Source organism: Oncorhynchus keta, chromosome 30 (assembly GCF_023373465.1).
Source record: "Oncorhynchus keta strain PuntledgeMale-10-30-2019 chromosome 30, Oket_V2, whole genome shotgun sequence".
In the NCBI taxonomy this organism is placed as follows: domain Eukaryota; kingdom Metazoa; phylum Chordata; class Actinopteri; order Salmoniformes; family Salmonidae; genus Oncorhynchus; species Oncorhynchus keta.
In genome coordinates, this window is record NC_068450.1 from 28367013 (window position 1) to 28383335 (window position 16323).

At 53.4% G+C, this 16323-nt stretch overlaps 1 protein-coding gene across 1 annotated transcript in view; it reads right to left on the minus strand.

The window, feature by feature from the left end:
• Positions 1 to 15247, minus strand: part of LOC118363365 (collagen alpha-1(XXIII) chain-like) — a 76932-nt gene extending 61685 nt beyond the window's left edge. Inside the window, exon 1 of the mRNA XM_052488103.1 lies at positions 15227 to 15247. The gene's annotated coding sequence lies outside the window, so the exon portion shown is untranslated. The remainder of the gene's footprint in view (positions 1 to 15226) is intronic.
• Positions 15248 to 16323: the final 1076 nt, after the last annotated feature.

A 16323-nucleotide genomic window follows, 5' to 3' on the forward strand; every position in this document is an offset into this window, starting at 1 on the left:
GGCCAAACCATAACCTGGACGACACTGGGCCAATCCATAACCTGGACGACACTGGGCCAAACCATAACCTGGACGACACTGGGCCAAACCATAACCTGGACGACACTGGGTCAAACCATAACCTGGACTACGCTGGGCCAATTGTGCGCCGCCCTATGGGACTATCAATTACGTCCGGTTGTGATACAGCCTGGAATCAAACCAGGGTCTTTACTGACGCCTTTAGCACTGTAATGCAGTGCCTTAGACCCCTGCGCCACTCGTGAGCCCCATAATAATACACACAGGCACAAATGACCTGAGAACACAGCAAGAAAGGGTGGCCACAGCACTCAAGGGAGTGATTGAAAAAGCTTCTTCTACTTTCCCCAATGCACAAGTGATTTTCTCCACCCCTACCATGAAGCGGGTAAACGCAAGTGTTATACAAGGCAGCAGTGCAAACCTTAGCCAAGACCCTAAAGGACATCGCCCTCAACCACAGCCCCAACACCTCACACAGGAGCAACAGATCAACAACAGACACCCCGCCCAGACTAGCGGGATCCCACCCACCCTATATCCAGACCACAGCACCACCAGCCACATCCACATCCACACCCGCACCCCAACCAATCAACACCTCCCCAAGTCAACCATGTACTCGTCAGTGGCGACCTAAATGCCAGAACTGGACAAGAACCTGACACCCACAGCACACAGGGTGACAAACACCTACCTGGAGGTGACAGCATTTCCTCCCCCATATGCCCCCCTAGGCACAACCACGACAACATAACCAACAAAAACGGGTCACAACTCCTGCAGCTCTGTCGCACGCTGGGTATGTACATAGTCAATGGTAGGCTTCGAGGGGACTCCTATGGTAGGTACACCTATAACTCATCTCTTGGCAGTAGTACTGTAGAATACTTTATCACTGACCTCAACCCAGTGTCTCTCAGAGCGTTCATAGTCAGCCCACTGACACCCCTATCAGATCACAGCAAAATCACAGTCTACTTGAACAGAACAAAACTCAATCATGAGGCATCAAAGCCAAAGGAACTGAATAATATTAAGAAATGTTATAGATGGAAGGAATGTTGTTTGGAAACCTACCAACAAATAATTAGGTGACAACAAATTCAATCCCTTTAAGACAACTTCCTGGACAAAACATTTCACGGTAATAGTGAAGGTGTAAACTTGGCAGTAGAACACCTAAACTGTATTTGACCTCTCAGCTTCCCTATCAAATCTAAACATGTCAAACCGAAAACCGAAGAAAATGAACAACAATGACAAATGGTTTGATGAAGAATGCAAAACTTAAGAAAGAAATTGAGAAACCCATCCAACCAAAAACTTAGAGATCCGGAAAACCTGAGCCTACGCCTTCACAATGTGAATCACTAAAACAATACAGAAATGCACTACGGAAAGAGAAGGAACAGCACGTCAGAAATCAGCTCAATGTAATTGAAGAATCCATAGAATCTAACCTCTTCTGGGAAAATTGGAAAACACTAAACAAACAACAACACGAAGAGTTATCTATCTAAAACTGAGATGTATGGATAAACCACTTCTCCAATCTTTTTGGCTCTATAACAAAGAACAAAAAACAAAAACATGATCAAATACAAATCTTAGAATCAAGTATTAACAACTACCAGAACCCACTGGATTCTCCAATTACATTGGATGAACTACAGGACAAAACGCAAACCCTCCAACCCAAAAAGGCCTGTAGTGTTGATGGTATCCTCAATGAAATTATCAAATATACAGACCACAAATTTCAATTGGCTATACTTACACTCTTTGACATCATCCTTAGCTTTGGCATCTTCCCGAATATTTGGAACTAGGGATTGATCACCCCTATCCACAAAAGTGGAGACAAATTTGACCCCAATAACTACCGTGGGATATGGGTCAACAGCAACTTTGGGAAAATCCTCTGCATTATCATTAACAGCAGACTCGTACATTTCCTCAGTGAAAACAATGTACTGGGCAAATGTCAAATTGGCTTTTTACAAATTACCGTATGACAGACCACGTATTCACCCTCCAAAATGTAATTGACAAACAAACAAACCAAAACAAAGGCAAAGCCTTCTCATGCTTTGTTGATTTTTTCAAAAGCTTTTGACTCAATTTGGCACGAGGGTCTGCTATACAAATTGATGGAAAGTGGTGTTGGGAGAAAAACATATAACATTATGAATCCATGTATACATTTAAATTGTCAAAAAACACACACATTTCTTTCCCCAGGGCCATGGGGTGAGACAGGGATGCAGCTTAAGCCCCACCCTCTTCAACGTATATATTTGAATTGGCAAGGGCACTAGAAGAGTCTGCAGCACTCGGCCTCACCCTACTTGAATCAGAAGTCAAATGTCTTGTCACGCCCTGACCTTAGGGATCCCCGTTTATTCTCTATATTTTGGTTAGGTCAGGTTGTGACTAGGGTGGATACTCTAGTTTTTGTATATCTATGTTTTCATCTTCTTTGTTGGCCTGGTATGGTTCCCAATCAGAGGCAGCTGTCTATCGTTGTCTCTGATTGGGGATCATACTTAGGCAGCCCTTTTTCCCACCTTCAGTTGTGGGATCTTGTCTTTGTTTGGTTGCATGTATTTTTGCACAAAGAAGCTTTTCGTTCGTTGTATTGTTTATTGTTTTTTTGCTGCTTCACATTTCAATAAAATATGATGAACTCAAATAACGCTGCACCTTGGTCTACCCTTAACGACGAACGTTACAGTCTACTGTTTGCTGAAGATCTGGTGCTTCTGTCCCCAACCAAGGAGGGCCTACAGCAGCACCTAGATCTTCTGCACAGATTCTGTCAGACCTGGGCCCTGACAGTAAATCTCAGTAAGACAAAAATAATGGTGTTCCAAAAAAGGTCCAGTTGCCAGAACCACAAATACAAATTCCATCTACCGACACCGTTGCCTTAGAGCACACAAAAAACTATACATACCTTGGCCTAAACATCAACATAGAGAGAGGGGAGAAGGGGGCTAGAGTGAGGGGAGAAGGGGGATAGAGTGAGGGGAGAAGGAGATAGAGTGAGGGAGAAGGAGATAGGGTGAGGGAGAAGGGGGATAGAGTGAGGGAGAAGGGGGCTAGAGTGAGGAGAAGGATAGGGTGAGGAGAAGGATAGAGTGAGGGGAGAAGGAGATAGGGTGAGGAGAAGGGGATAGAGTGAGGGAGAAGGGGGCTAGAGTGAGGGGAGAAGGGGGATAGAGGAGGGGAGAAGGGATAGGGTGAGGGAGAAGGGATAGAGTGAGGAGAAGGAGATAGAGTGAGGAGAAGGATAGAGAGGGAGGGATAGGGTGAGGGAGAAGAGGGATAGGGTGAGGAGAAGGGGATAGAGTGAGGGAGAAGGGGCCAGAGTGAGGAGAAGGATAGAGGAGGAGAAGGGGCTAGAGTGAGGGAGAAGGGGCTAGAATGAGGGGAGAAGGATAGAGGGGGTAGAAGGGGCTAGAGTGAGGGGAGAAGGGGATAGAGTGAGGGAGAAGGGTATAGGAGGGAGAGGGGATAGGGTGAGGAGAAGGGTATAGGTGAGGGGAGAAGGGGATAGGGTGAGGGAGAAGGGTATATGGGAGGGAGAAGGGATAGGTGAGGGAGAAGGGTATAGGGTGAGGGAGAAGGGCATAGGGTGAGGGAGAAGGGGGCTAGAGTGAGGGGAGAAGGGGATAGAGTGAGGGGAGAAGGGGGCTAGAGTGAGGAGAAGGAGATAGGTGAGGAAGGGGGGTGAGGGAGAAGGGGCTAGAGTGAGGAGAAGGGGCTAGAGTGAGGAGATGGGGGATAGGGTGAGGGGAGAAGGGGGCTAGAGTGAGGGGAGAAGGGGGCTAGAGTGAGGGGAGAAGGAGATAGGGTGAGGGGAGAAGGGGATAGGGTGAGGGGAGAAGGGGATAGGGTGAGGGGAGAAGGAGATAGAGTGAGGGGAGAAGGGGATAGGGTGAGGGGAGAAGGGGGCTAGAGTGAGGGGAGAAGGGTATAGGGTGAGGGGAGAAGGGGATAGGGTGAGGGGAGAAGGGTATAGGGTGAGGGGAGAAGGGGATAGGGTGAGGGAGAAGGGGAGAAGGGAGAAGAGGGAGAAGGGGAGAAGGGATTAGGGGAGAAGGGATAGGGTGAGGGAGAAGGATAGGGTGAGGGAGAAGGATAGGGTGAGGAGGGAGAAGGGGGATAGGGTGAGGGGAGAAGGGGGCTAGAGTGAGGGGAGAAGGGGATAGGGTGAGGGGAGAAGGAGAAAGGGTGAGGGGAGAAGGAGAAAGGGTGAGGGGAGAAGGAGATAGGGTGAGGGGAGAAGGAGATAGAGTGAGGGGAGAAGGGGATAGGGTGAGGGGAGAAGGAGATAGGGTGAGGGGAGAAGGGATAGAGTGAGGGGAGAAGGGGATAGGGTGAGGGGAGAAGGGGATAGGGTGAGGGGAGAAGGGGATAGGGTGAGGGGAGAAGGAGATAGAGTGAGGGGAGAAGGAGATAGAGTGAGGGGAGAAGGGGATAGGGTGAGGGGAGAAGGGGCTAGAGTGAGGGGAGAAGGGGGATAGAGTGAAGGGAGAAGGGTATAGGGTGAGGGGAGAAGGGGATAGGAGGAGGGGAGAAGGGCATAGGTGGGAGAAGGAGAAGGGGAGAAGGGGATAGGGTGAGGGAGAAGGAGATAGGGTGAGGGAGAGAGGGGAGAAGGGGGATAGGGGTGAGGGGAGAAGGGGCCAGAGTGAGGAGAGAAGAGGGATAGGTGAGGAGAAGGATAGGGGAGGAGGGGAAAGGGGTGAGGGGAGAAGGAGAAAGGGTGAGGGGAGAAGGAGATAGGGTGAGGGGAGAAGGGGGCTAGAGTGAGGGGAGAAGGGGATAGAGTGAGGGAGAAGGAGATAGGGTGAGGGGAGAAGGGATAGGGGTGAGGGGAGAAGGGATAGGTGAGGGAGAAGGAGATAGAGTGAGGGAGAAGGGGATAGGTGAGGAGAAGGGAGATAGAGTGAGGGGAGAAGGGGGATAGAGTGAGGGGAGAAGGGTATAGGGTGAGGGGAGAAGGGTATAGGGTGAGGGGAGAAGGGGATAGGGTGAGGGGAGAAGGGGATAGGTGAGGGAGAAGGATAGGTGAGGGGAGAAGGGTGAGGAGAAGGGGGATAGGGTGAGGAAAGAAGAAGGTTAGGGAGAAGGGGATAGGGTGAGGGGAGAAGGATAGGTGAGGGGAGAAGGAGATAGGGTGAGGGGAGAAGGGGGCTAGAGTGAGGGGAGAAGGGGGATAGGGTGAGGGGAGAAGGTGGCTAGAGGAGGGAGAAGGGGATAGGGTGAGGGGAGAAGGAGAAAGGGTGAGGGGAGAAGGAGAAAGGGTGAGGGGAGAAGGAGATAGGGTGAGGGGAGAAGGAGATAGGGTGAGGGGAGAAGGGGATAGGGTGAGGGGAGAAGGAGATAGGGTGAGGGGAGAAGGAGATAGGTGAGGGGAGAAGGAGATAGGGTGAGGGGAGAAGGGGATAGGGAGGAGGGGATAGATGAGGGGAGAAGGAGATAGAGTGAGGAGGAAGGAGATAGAGTGAGGGGTGAAGGATAGGGTGAGGGAGAAGGAGAGTGAGGAGAAGGGGATAGAGTGAGGAGAAGGGCATAGGGTGAGGGAGAAGGGGCCAGAGGAGGAGAAGGGCATATAAGAGGAGAGGGCATAGTGAGGGGAGAAGGGGGAGGGTGAGGGAGAAGGGATAGGGTGAGGGGAGAAGGGGTGAGGGGAGAAGGGGATAGGGTGAGGGAGAAGGGGAATGAGGAGGAGAAGGGGATAGGGTGAGGAGAAGGGATAGGGTGAGGGAGAAGGAGAAAGGGGAGGGGAGAAGGAGAAAGGGTGAGGGAGAAGGAGATAGGGTGAGGGGAGAAGGGGCCAGGTGAGGAGAAGGGGGATAGAGTGAGGGGAGAAGGAGCTAGAGTGAGGGAGAAGGGATAGGGTGAGGAAGAAGGAGAAAGAGGTGAGGAGAAGGAGATAGGTTGAGGGGAGAAGGAGAAAGGGTGAGGAGAGAAGGAGATATGGTGAGGGAGAAGGATAGGGGTGAGGAGAAGGGGATAGGTGAGGGGAGAAGGAGATAGGGTGAGGAGAAGGATAGAGTGAGGAGAAGGGGGATAGAGTGAGGGGAAGGGTATAGGTGAGGGGAGAAGGGGTATAGAGTGAGGGGAGAAGGATAGGAGTGAGGGAGAAGGGGATAGGGTGAGGGAGAAGGAGAAGGGGAGAAGGAGATAGGCTGAGGGGAGAAGGAGATAGAGGAGGAGAAGATATGGTGAGGGGAGAAGGAGATAGGGTGAGGGGAGAAGGATAGGGTGAGGGAGAAGGAGATAGGGTGAGGAGAAGGATAGAGGAGGGAGAAGGATAGAGTGAGGGGAGAAGGATAGGTGAGGGGAAGAGGGTGAGGGAGAAGGAGATAGGGTGAGGGAGAAGGAGATAGTGAGGGGAGAAGGAGATAGAGGAGGGAGATGAGGAGAAGGAGAGGGTGAGGGAGAAGGGGCTAGAGTGAGGAGAAGGAGATAGGGTGTGAGGAGAGAATAGGGTGAGGGAGAAGGGGATAGAGGAGGGAGAAGGGTATAGGTGAGGGAAGAGAAGGGCAGGGTGAGGAGAAGGAGAAGAATGATAGGGTGAGGAGAAGGGGATAGGGTGAGGAGAAGGAGGGAGGTGAGGGATAGAGGAGAAGGGGATAGAATAGATGAGGAGAGAGGGTGAGGAGAAGGAGAGGAGGAGAAGGGTGAAGAAAGGGAGGGAGGAGAAGGATAGGGTGAGGGGAGAAGGGGCCAGAGGAGGGAGAAGGGATAGGGTGAGGAGAAGAGAGAAGATGAGGGAGAAGGAGATAGGTGAGGGGAGAAGGATAGATGAGGAGAAGGGATAGGGTGAGGGGAGAAGGTGGCTAGAGGGGAGAAGGAGAATAGAGGAGGGGAAGAAGATAGGGTGAGGAGAAGGAGATAGATGAGGGGAGAAGGGGCTAGAGTGAGGAGAAGGATAGGGTGAGGGGGAAAAGATAGATAGGAGAAGGGGCCAGAGTGAGGAGAAGGATAGGGTGAGGGAGAAGGGGCCAGAGTGAGGAGAAGATAGAGGAGGGAGCATGAGGAGAAGGGCATAGGCAGAGGGAGAAGGGACAGGGGAGGGATAATGGAGGGAAGGGATAGCAGGAGAAGGATAGGGTGAGGGGAGAAGACAGGAGGGAGAAGGCTGATAGGGGTGAGGGAGAAAGGGCCAGATGAGGGAGAAGGAGATAGTGAGGGGAGAAGGGGCCAGGGATGAGGGAGAAGGATAGGGGTGAGGAGAAGGAGATAGAGTGAGGGGAGAAGGGATAGGGTGAGGAGAAGGGGGCTAGAGGAGGAGCATGGACAGGGGTGAGGGAGAAGGAGAAAGATGAGGGAGAAGGAGATAGTGAGGAGAAGGAGACAGGCGAGGGAGAAGGGATAGGGTGAGGGAGAAGGGATAGGAGGAGCATGAGGAGGAGAGAAGGAGATAGGTGAGAAGAGAAGGAGATAGAGGGAGAAGGAGAAAGGTGAGGAGAAGGAGATATGAGGAGGGAGAAGGAGATAGGGTGAGGGGAGAAGGGATAGGGGAGGGGAGAAGGATAGATGAGGAGAAGGGATAGGGTGAGGAGAAGGAGAAAGGGTGATGAGGAGAAGGAGATATGGTGAGGAGAAGGGCATAGGGTGAGGGGAGAAGGAAGGTGAGGAGAAGGGGATAGGGTGAGGAGAAGGAGATAGAGTTAGGGGAGAAGGAGAAAGGGGGAGGGAGAAGGAGACAGGGTGAGGGGAGAAGGAGATAGAGTGAGGGAGAAGGATAGGGAGGGGAGAAGGTGAGGACAGAGGAGGAGAAGGGATAGAGGAGGGAGAATGGGCATAGGGCAGAGGGGAGAAGGATAGGATGAGGAGAAGGATAGGGTGAGGGAGAAGGGCATAGGGTGAGGGGAGAAGGGTGAGGGAGAGGGGATAGGGTGAGGGGAGAAGGGGGCCATAGTGAGGGAGAAGGAGATAGGGTGAGGGAGAAGGGGCCAGGGGAGAAGGGGATAGGTGAGGGAGAAGGGCATAGAGTGAGGGGAGAAGGGGCCAGGTGAGGGAGAAGGGGGATAGGGGTGAGGGAGAAGGATAGGGTGAGGAGAATGGGATAGGGCAGAGGGAGAAGGGTATAGGGTGAGGGGAGAAGAGGAGGAGAAGGGGATAGAGTGAGGAGAAGGGGCTAGATGAGGGGAGAAGGAGATAGGGTGAGGGAGAAGGGATAGAGTGAGGAGAAGGGGATAGGTGAGGGGAGAAGGGGGCCAGATGAGGGGAGAAGGATAGGGTGAGGAGAAGGAGAAAGGGCCAGAGGGAGGAGAAAAGGGTGAGGGGAGAAGGAGATAGAGTGAGGGGAGAAGGGACAGAGTGAGGACATGATATAGAGAGGAGAATGAGATAGAGGAGGGGAGAAGGAGATAGAGTGAGGGAGAAGGGATAGAGGAGGGAGAAGGGGGCTAGATGAGGAGAAGGAGATAGGGTGAGGGACACAAGGCCAGATGAGGAGAAGGGGCCAGAGGGGAGAAGGAGAAAGGGTGAGGAGAAGGAGAAAGTGAGGGGGGAAGAGATAGAGGGGAGAAGGAGATAGGGGTGAGGGGAGAAGGACAGAGTGAGGGAGAAGGGCATAGGGAGGAGAAGGTAATAGATGAGGAGAAGGGTGAAGATAGATGAGGAGAATAATGAGGCAGAGTGAGAAGGGGGCCAGATGAGGAGATGAGATAGGAGGGAGAAGGGATAGGGTAGAGGGAGAGAGGGGTGAGGGGAGAAGGAGATAGGTGAGGGAGTGAAGAGGATAGAGGAGGGAGGAGGATGAGGGGAGAAGGGGAGGGAGAAGGGGCCAGATGAGGAGAAGGATAGAGTGAGGGAGAAGGCATAGGTGAGGGAGAAGGATAAAGAGGAGAATGAGAAAGGTGAGGGGAGAAGATAGAGTGAGGAGAAGGGTATAGGTGGAGGGGAGAAGGCATAGAGGAGGAGAATGAGTGGGAGAAGATTAGGTGAGGAAGAATGGGATAGGTGGAGGGGAGAAGGAGAAGGAGATAGGGTGAGGGAGAAGGATATATTAGGAGAGGGGAGAAGGAGAAGGATAGGAGGGGAGAAGGAGATAGGGTGAGGGGAGAAGGGGCCAGAGTGAGGGAGAAGGGATAGGGTGAGGGAGAAGGCCAGAGTGAGGGAGCATGATAGAGTGAAGGGAGAATGAGAATAGGTGAGGGGAGAAGGATAGGAGGAGGTGAGACAGAGGGAGAAGGGATAGGGTGAGGGAGAAGGAGATAGGGTGAGGGAGAAGGTGATAGGGTGAGGGGAGAAGGGTAGAAAGGGTGAGGGGAGAAGGACAGGGAGGAGAAGGATAGGGTGAGGAGAAGGGGATAGAGGAGAAGGGAGAAGGGGAGAAGGATAGGTGAGGGAGAAGGGGCTAGAGTGAGGGGACAAGGGATAGGGTGAGGGGAGAAGGATATAGGAGGGAGCATGAGATAGGTGAGGAGAAGGAGAAGGAGAATGAGGGAGGAGAATGAGATACAGGAGGGAGGGAGGAAGATAGGTGAGGGAGAAGGGAAAGGGTGAGGGAGAAGGAGATAGGTGAGGGGAGAAGGAGATAGGGTGAGGGGAGAAGGGGATAGAGGTGAGGGAGAAGGTATAAGAGGAGAAGGGTGAGGGGAGAAGGATAGGGTGAGGGAGAAGGATAGTAGAGGGGAGAAGGAGATAGGTGAGGGGAGGGTGAGGAGAAGGGGATGAGGGGAGAAGGGGATAGAGTGAGGGAGAAGGAGATATGAGGGAGAAGGGGATAGCGGAGGGGAGAACAGGGCTAGAGTGAGGAGAAAGGGTATAGGGTGAAGGAGAAGGGAGGGTATAGGTGAGGAGAAGGGGATAGGGTGAGGGAGAAATGGGATAGGGTGAGGAGAAGGGCATAGGGGTGAGGGAGAATGTAAGAGGGGAGAAGGGGACAGGGGTGAGGGAGAAGGGGAGATGAGGGGAGAAGGAGATAGGGTGAGGGGAGAAGGGGGCCAGAGTGAGGGAGAAGGGGGATAGGGTGAGGGGGAGAAGGGCCAGAGGAGGAGAAGGGGATAGGGTGAGGGGAGAAGAAAAAGGTGAGGGGAGAAGGAGAAAAGAAGAGGGGAGAAGGATAGGGTGAGGGAGAAGGATAGGGTGAGGGGAGAAGGTGGGATAGGGTGAGGGAGAAGATAGGGTGAGGGGAGAAGGGGATGAGGGAGAAGGCCAGAGTGAGGGAGAAGGGGCCAGAGGAGAGAAGGAGATAGGGTGAGGGAGAAGGAGATAGAGTGAGGGGAGAAGGGGCCAGAGTGAGGGGAGAAGGATAGGGTGAGGGGAGAAAGGAGGAGAAGGGGGATGAGGGAGAAGGGCATAGGTGAGGACATGAGAAGGAGGGCATAGAGGAGCATGAGTGAGGAGAAGGATAGAAGAGAGGAGAAGGATAGGGGTGAGGGAGAAGGTAGGGTGAGGGGAGAAGGGCATAGGGTGAAGATAGAAGGAGGAGAAGGGGGATAGTGAGGGGAGAAAGGGGCCAGAGGAGGGAGAAGGGGGCCAGATGAGGAGAAGGGGGCCAGAGTGAGGAGAAGGGGATAGATGAGGAGAGGGCCAGAGGAGGGGACAAGGAGATATAGGCGGAGGGGAGAAGGATAGAGTGAGGGAGAAGGGATAGATGAGGGGAGAAGGGGGCTAGAGGATAGACAGGGGTGAGGGGAGAAGGGGGCTAGAGGAGGGAGAAGAGGAGGAGAAGGAGATAGGGCAAGACAGAAGGAGATAGGGAGGAGGGGAGAAGGAGAAAGGGTGAGGGGAGAAGGAGATATGGTGAGGGGAGAAGGAAGATAGAGTGAGGGGAGAAGGGGGATAGGGTGAGGGGAGAAGGAGGCCAGAGTGAGGGGAGAAGGAGATAGGTTGAGGAGAAGGAGAAAGGGTGAGGGAGAAGGAGATATGCAGAGGGAGAAGGGGCCAGAGTGAGGGGAGAAGATAGGAAGAGGGGAGAAGGGATAGGGTGAGGAGAAGGAGATAGGGTGAGGGGAGAAGGAGATAGGTGAGGGAGAAGGAGATAGAGTGAGGGAGAAGGGGATAGATGAGGGAGAAGGGATAGGGTGAGGGGAGAAGGGGCCAGATGAGGGGAGAAGGGGGATAGAGTGAAGGGAGAAGGGTATAGGTGAGGGGAGAAGGGGATAGGAGGAGGAGAAGGGTATAGGGTGAGGGGAGAAGGGCATAGGGGTGAGGGGAGAAGGGGCCAGGGGTGAGGAAGAAGGATAGGGTGAGGGAGAGGTATAGGGGATAGGAGGTATATAGGGTGAGGGGAGAAGGGTGAGGGAGAAGGGGATAGAGTGAGGACACGAGGATAGAGTGAGGAGAAGGAGATAGGGTGAGGGAGAAGGACAGAGGAGGGAGAAGGGGATAGGGTGAGGAGAAGGGATAGGAGGGAGAAGGAGATAGGGTGAGGAGAAGGATAGGGGTGAGGAGAATGGGATAGATGAGGGAGAAGGAGATAGTGGAGGGGAGAAGGAGAAAGGGGGGGAGAAGGAGATATGGTGAGGGAGAAGGAGATAGGTGAGGGAGAAGGATAGGGTGAGGGAGAAGGAGATAGAGGGGAGAAGTAGGGGAGAGATAGGGTGAGGAGAAGGGGCCATAGTGAGGGAGAAGGGGATAGGGTGAGGGAAGGGGACAGAGTGAAGGAGAAGGGGATAGGGTGAGGGGAGAAGGGGGCTAGAGGAGGGAGAAGGAGATAGGGTGAGGGAGAAGGGATAGCGGAGGGGAGAAGGCCAGAGTGAGTGAGAGAAGGGTATAGGGTGAGGGGAGAAGGAGAAGGGCATAGTGGGGGAGAAGGATAGGTGAGGGGAGAATGGGATAGGGTGAGGAGAAGGGTATAGGGTGAGGGGAGAAGGAGAGGGAGGGGGGATGAGGGGAGAAGGGGGCTAGAGGGGAGAAGGGGATAGGGTGAGGAGAAGGGGGACAGAAATGAGGGGAGAAGGGGATAGGTGAGGAGAAGGAGAAAGGGGAGAAGGGATAGGGGAGGGAAGGAGAAAGGGGTGAGGGGAGAAGGAGATAGGGGTGAGGGGAGAAGGGGATAGAGTGAGGAGAAGGCATAGGGGTGAGGGGAGAAGGTATTAGAGAGAGGGGAGAAGGAAGATAGAGGAGGGACAGAAGGATAGGTGAGGGAGAAGGGGCTAGAATAAGGGAGAAGGGGGCTAGAGTGAGGGAGAAGGGGATAGGGTGAGGGGAGAAGGAGATAGAGTGGAGGGGAGAAGGGGGCCAGAGGAGGGAGAAGGAGGGTGAGGGAGACAATAGGTGAGGGGAGAAGGATAGGGTGAGGGAGTAAGGTGAGGGGAGAAGGAGGAGGGAGAAGGGTATAGGGGTGAGGGGAGAAGGTATAGGGTGAGGGAGAATGAGGATAGATAGGGTGAGGGAGAAGGGGATAGGTGAGGGAGAAGGGTATAGGGTGAGGGAGAAGGGGGATAGGGGAGAAAGAAGGGAGGGAGAAGGAGATAGGGTGAGGGGAGAAGGGGGGCTAGAGGAGGGAGAAGGGGATAGGGTGAGGAGAAGGGGGCCAGAGGTGAGGGGAGAAGGAGATAGGGTGAGGGAGAAGGGTGCCAGAGGGAGCTGAAGGGATAGGGTGAGGGATGGGATAGAGTGAGGGGAGAAGGGGATAGGTGAGGAGAAGGGGCTAGAGTGAGGGAGAAGGATAGGCAGAGGGGAGAAGGAGAAAGAGTGAGGAGAAGGAGATAGGGTGAGGGGAGAAGGAGAAAGAGTGAGGGAGAAGAGATATGGTGAGGAGAAGGAGATAGAGTGGAGGGGAGAAGATTAGGTGAGGGAGAAGGAGATAGAGTGAGGAGAAGGGATAGGGTGAGGGAAGGAGAAAGGGTGAGGAGAAGGAGATATGGGTGAGGGAGAAGGAGAAAGGGTGAGGGAGAAGGGGATATGGTGAGGGGAGAAGGATAGGGAGGGAGCATGAGATAGGGTGAGGGAATGAAGGAGATGAGGGGAGAAGGAGATAGAGTGAGGGGAGAAGGGATAGTGAGGGAGAAGGGGGCCAGAGGAGGGGAGAGGGGATAGAGTGAGAAGGAGAAGGGTGGGTGAGGGGAGAAGGATAGGATGAGGGAGAAGGGGATAGGGGTGAGGGAGAAGGCATAGGGGTGAGGGGAGAATGATGAGGGAGAAGGATAGGGTGAGGGGAGAAGGGGGCTATAGGAGGGGAGAAGGAGATAGGTGAGGGGAGAAGGGTGAGGGGAGAAGGGGGATAGGGTGAGGACATGGGCCAGATGAGGGAGATGGGCATAGTGAGGAGAAGGGTATAGAGGGGAGAAGGGGATAGGTGAGGGGAGAATGGGATAGGGTGAGGGGAGAAGGGATATAGGTGAGGAGAGGGAGAAGGGGGATAGAGTGAGGGGAGAAGGGGGATAGAGTGAGGGGAGAAGGGATAGGTGAGGGGAGAAGGGGGATAGAGTGAGGGGAGAAGGGGATAGGGTGAGGGGAGAAGGGGCTAGAGTGAGGGGAGAAGGAGATAGGGTGAGGGGAGAAGGAGATAGGGTGAGGGGAGAAGGGGATAGGGTGAGGGAGAAGGAGATAGAGGAGGGGAGAAGGGGATAGAGTGAGGGAGAAGGGGATAGGGTGAGGGGAGAAGGAGAAAGGGTGAGGGGAGAAGGAGATATGGGATAGAAGTGAGATAGAGTGAGAGGGGATAGGGTGAGGGGAGAAGGGGATAGGGTGAGGAGAAGGAGGATAGAGTGAGGAGAAGATAGGGTGAGGGAGAAGGAGATAGAGTGAGGGGAGAAGGGGATAGGGTGAGGAGAAGGGATAGAGTGAGGAGAAGGGATAGGTGAGGAGAAGGAGATAGGTGAGGGGAGAAGGAGATAGGAGTGGAGGGGAGAAGGAGATAGAGTTCTCTCTCTCCCAGGAGAAGGGCCAGATACAAATCAGAAAATAGAGTTTCCTCAGAACTCCATTTCTCTTCAGAAGGATTTCATTCCTCCTCATATGAGGGGGATCCTGGGTCCTCCTAGGGTCCTGTCCCTCCCTCATCTGAGAAGTTCCTCCTCAGGGGAGAAGGGGGCCTCCTCATCGGAGATGGCCATTCGGTAGGGGAGAAACACTGGAACAAGAATTGTGTCACACCTAGTTGGCTAACAGGGGAGAGCTATAGGGTGAGGGGAGAAGGGTTGGGTGAGGAGAATCTCAGCAGCGTCTTCTTTAACAGAAACAACAGATTAATGAGGTTTGGATGGAGGGTAGGGGAGAAGGGGCTCTCAGTCCCCTGTAAGTGGTTTATGTTTCAGTGGATAAATGGGTCCTCTCTTAGCAGATGAGACTGAGCAGAAGGGCCCCGGGAAGTGGCTTTTTAAAGAAGCCTAGGTTGAGGGGCATACAGAAATCTCTCTCTCTCTCTCTCTAGAGTGAGGGAGAAGTTCATCTCCGTTTCTCTAGCTCTCTCTCTCTCTAGCTCTCTCTCTCCCTGCTCTGTGTTGGTTCCTCCTCCCCCTTCCCATCTCCCTATCTCCGTGGTGAGTGTGTTGTGCAGTATGTTGGGCAGCGTGTTGGGCAGGGTGTTGGGCAGAGTGTTGTGCAGTATGTTGGGGAACGTGTTGGGCAGGGTGTTGGGCAGGGTGTTGGGCAGAGTGTTGTGCAGTATGTTGGGCAGAGTGTTGTGCAGTATGTTGGGCAGCGTGTTGGGCAGGGTGTTGGGCAAGGGTTTGGGGAGAAGTGTTTGAAAGGGTGTTGGGAGATGTTGAGTGAGGGGCAGGGTGTTAGGGGAGGATGTTGGGCAGTGTGTTGGGAGAAGGAAGATAGAGTGAGCGGAGAAGGGCAGGGTTGGGGAAGAAGTTGGGCAGGGGTAAGGGGCAGCAGGGGGCAGCGTGTTGGACAGCATGTTGGGCAGGGTGTTGGGAGGTATGTTGGGCAGGGGGTTGGGCAGTGCATCTCCAGGGACTGGCTGAGCCTAGGGCTGGGCTGAATGGGGCTTTCAGTGCTCCGTTCTCAGGTAGGTCTTGAGAGGCTGAAACAACTTTTGGATGGGTAACATGATGGTTACTGATGTTGACCTCACCAACTCACTATGGCTGGATTTTCCAACTGGGACAATACATAACTATTAATGATGAGCAGGAAAGTGTCACCCGGCTTACAGATTCCAAGATGAACCTGGTTCACACAGACTTAAATACATGTGCATAGAACTGTGTGGAATTTACCATTGTTTTCCCAATCCCAACATCAAGACAACCGAAGCAGGAATGAGACAGTGTACCTGACTTCCTTTAGGACCGGGGAGACCCTATGAAGAGGAGAGAGAGAGTTCCAGAGTTCAAATCAATAAAATAGTACAATGAGAGCACATTTCATTCATCTATCAGATAGATACTCACTGGTTTGCCATACATGCCAAGCGGGCCCTACAGAGAGAGGGAGAGAGGGAGAGAGGGAGAAGGAGATAGAGTGAGGGAGAAGGGATAGGTGAGGGGAGAAGGGTATATAGTGAGGGAGAGAGGGTGAGGGGAGAAGGGGGATAGTGAGGGGAGAAGGGGGATATAGTGAGGGGAGAAGGAGATAGGTGAGGGTGAGGGGAGAAGGGGATAGGGTGAGGGGAGAAGGGGATAGGGTGAGGGAGAAGGGGGCTAGGGTGAGGGAGAAGGAGGATAGGGTGAGGGTTGAAGGAGATAGAGTGAGGGAGAAGGTATAGGGTGAGGAGAAAGAGATAGGTGAGGGGAGAAGTAACAGCAGACTGGTATAGGGGTGAGGGAGAAGGGTATAGGGTGAGAACACACCAGCCAGAGAAGGACCATGCCTGAGGGCTGGCTGTGAGGCCGTCTGCCTGCAGCCTAGGTGAGGGAGGGTTACCAGAGGAGGAGAAAATGTCTTACTCACCCTCGGCTGCAGTGGAAGGAGAGACCGATGTTTGAGGGAGAAGGAGAGTGGCACTGTATTGTCCTCGCTGAGGAAAATGTATTTAGTCTGCCTGGAGCAAGACATCCTGGTCCGTGACTGGAGCTGGAAGATAGAGGAGTAGTCCGTGATTGAGGGGAGAAGGGGCTATGCCTCTTGTGTCTGAGCCGTTGAATTGAGATTCTATTGTCTCTGTACTGAGAAGCTTGTTTGATAGAGTTGGGGAGGGAATAGAGTGAGGGAGAAGGGATCATGTTACCAGACACCTTGCCCTGATTAAAAGCAGTGGTTCGAAGGGTATCAGTTTCAGGGGAGAAGGGGATAATCCACGGGAGAAGGTTAGGGAGAAGGGTATAGGGTGAGGGGAGAAGGGTATAGGGTGAAAGAAGGTTCTAATGAACTCGAAGGATAGCGTATTCGTCAATATTATTGTTAGCAATACGTAACTGAACGAAGCAATAA